This window comes from Anneissia japonica, unplaced genomic scaffold (genome assembly GCF_011630105.1).
Source record: "Anneissia japonica isolate Jap-2015-1 unplaced genomic scaffold, ASM1163010v1 scaffold287736_len1891122_cov214, whole genome shotgun sequence".
NCBI classification, from domain to species: domain Eukaryota; kingdom Metazoa; phylum Echinodermata; class Crinoidea; order Comatulida; family Comatulidae; genus Anneissia; species Anneissia japonica.
In genome coordinates, this window is record NW_022756106.1 from 1,396,966 (window position 1) to 1,400,074 (window position 3,109).

At 29.8% G+C, this 3,109-nt stretch overlaps 1 protein-coding gene across 1 annotated transcript in view; it reads left to right on the plus strand.

Moving 5' to 3' along the window:
- The first annotated feature begins 2,820 nt into the window (after positions 1 to 2,820).
- The window catches only part of LOC117123956 (gamma-butyrobetaine dioxygenase-like), a 17,798-nt gene continuing 17,509 nt past the window's right edge, over positions 2,821 to 3,109 (plus strand). The window contains exon 1 of the mRNA XM_033270054.1: positions 2,821 to 2,851. The gene's annotated coding sequence lies outside the window, so the exon portion shown is untranslated. The remainder of the gene's footprint in view (positions 2,852 to 3,109) is intronic.

Sequence of the window (3,109 nt, forward strand, 5' to 3'; positions counted from 1 at the left end):
TCAATATCATATATATATATATATACATATATATATATATATATACATATATATATATATATATTATATATATATATATAAGAGTAAGTAAGTATTTTATAGGCCTATTTAAATCAATAAACTTTAATCTAAAAAAATCAAACATTTTATTCATGCTATATAAAAGTATCATATATTTCGTTTCGTTCTTTCCATGCTGTTGTTAAAAATAATTTACAATGTTTATTGCAATAATAAAATTAATAGGGTTTATATAATTTGTTGTTAACATTTGATATTCGTAATGGATTTCTAAATCATCAAAGAAAAGATGGTAGGCACCATTTAAGTTCAGGGGAGCTTGATTTGAATAATGTAAATAATAATGTAAATCCGTGTTGTATAGCTCCTCTTTAAGTTGGCAAAATATTAAATTTGTAATGTTATTTAATCTGGTACAATCAAATACAAAATGATTGAAGGTTTCCTTTGTCTTGCAGTCACATTCACATTCAGAGTTTATCATGATCAAGCCAGTCATTTTATGTCAACCTACCAGATTAAAAAAAACCTTTTTGTTGTTTTTGAAACTTTAACTAACATACATGTGTTACCGAGTGTGGGATGAGTGACCATGATTTTTTGCACATCAATCTGTACTCTGTAAACGATTTAGACAACTTAAAAATACTCTTAAGAATTATGTAGGAAATGCTAAAAAACATAATTTTAAATATATATAGATAAATCAGCAAATTTTACCTAATGCTGTCATTGTTAAGAATTGCTTAATTACTGACAATAAGACCATCTCTAATACATTTTAACGATTATTTTTATTAATATTCCCCAACAACTAGAAACTATGATTTTTCCTAACAGTGTTGATCCTTGTTCATTCCTCATTTATGATCTTATTTCCAAGCTTTCAACTTAAAGAAATATCAAATGATTTTGTACTAAAGTCGCTCAGTCACATGGATTCTGGAACGTCTACTGGTATCAACCTATTAACCTATTTAAAAAATCTGACAAGTTATTTCACCTTATTTAACCCATCTTTTCAATCTTCCCTTAGAATCTATCTGTGTCCCGCGGAATGGAAAATTGCTAAGGTACTGCCCATCCACGAAATTGGATCTTAAGAACAACTGAACAACTTTAGACTCAATCACCTAAGAAAATATATATATATATATATATTCTTCATCTTATAAATGTTGAAGAACGGCTCGGTTACTAGCAATACTACATTTCTTTTGAAGCTGATTCGGGTAATGCACATGAATATCTTACCTGTTGACTTTCCGGACTTCCTACTCGTTCGATGACACCTAAAACGGCGGTACGATGTGGCGTGAAGGTTCCAATTAGACTGTATGTGTATAAACTCCGTTTACCAACGAACTTCGCCAATGCACATCGTTTGCAAACAAACAAACTTAAAGTATAAATTAATCAAAATATTATATAGGCCCTAGGTAAATCTGTTTTTCTTTTCTTTTTTGTGATCTTTTTTTCCAATGATAATGTTATTCTTATTCTTATTCTTTATTCGCCAAAAACAAAAAGTACAATACAATGGTGGAATACATACAGAATACAAGTACTGTACAGTAAATTGAATGAGTTGGCAGGAACACAAAAGCGAACTCAATCACTATAACACAAAGTATGTGAACCTCACTCATCCAGGTTAACATAAATACAATATTATAAATAAAAAAGGTCAGTATAATAAAATAAAACTGAAAGCAAATATCTAAGTAAGTGGAATACAAATATGTAATCATTGATCAGAATTCATTTTAACTTTAAAGAAATTAAATGCAAAAAAATAAATATATATATATATAATTAATTAAATATAATTAAAGGATTAAGATATTTAAACATAAAATGGTATAAATAACATAATTCTAATGTAAATGTAAAACAAACTTATTTCCAATACTTTGTGAATTAAGAATTATTATGAAGAACAAATTGTTTAAGTTTATTGAGAAAGATGTGGAAAGGGTCAACAAGAAAAGAGTGTTTGATATCATCAGGGAAATCATCCCAATGTCTGAGGAATTCATGAATAGCTGATCTATTACTTGTTAAAATTATTTTATTGTTTTTATCATTGCTGTTGATTTGATTTCATTATTTCATATTTCTTATATGTATTTTAAAATGTATATTGTATATTTGTTTGTTGGGGACCTCTTAATATCAGCTCTCCATTAATGGCGAGATGCACAAGATATCCTCATTAAATAAAGTTCAAATGAAATAAATAAATAAAATAGGCCTATATATCATTTCGATACATAATTATATCATATTTTCACTGAAGACTAGGCCAAGCATACATTGGGTCACTTGGCACTTCAACGATAAAATTGACACGAACAAAACGACAACCATCATCAAATAAATTTCAACAATTTGTTTATTTTCTTCCTTCTTCATTTTTATTGTTATTCACTTGACTCACTGAAACACCTTGTTGTTTGGTGTAAGTATGCTTAGTGATACAGGTGTATTGAGCAGTTAGGGAGCAGTATAATGCTGACGTGGCATATTTATGAATAAACATTAGTTAAACATCTGTATCGCTAAGCATACGTGTACTACTGGCACTATATAAGCTGACGTGGCGTGTTTAATTTTTTAGTTCTTTTAGTTTACTTACTGAAGATGGCTGTGTCATACAACAGAAACATGTTGATTAAATCTTGGTTTATTGCTTTCAAAGTTGTATTGTTTATTATACCCTGTCGATCGATGATTTGAGTTACAACAGTTATGATAGTAAAGATCTGGGGCGAATGCAGGGGGAGGGGTGGAGACGGTGCTATCTCACCCCCTAAATTGTATTAAGAAAATATATATATATCTACGTGGTGTACTGCAAGAATTAATATATTATTATACTTCGCCATGCGAACCTTCAAACAATAAGAAAATAATTGTGTTATTGTATTGTTGATAGGCCATACAGAGTACCAGTAAGATTTTAAAGTTATGTGAGGGCATCTAGATGTCCATATTCTCAACATTTTCTCGCCTCAGTGGTGGGGCTGAGGAGGTGTGGACGAGTCTCAGCACCGCCTGCCTTCAGTATTTTCCCCAAGTATATATA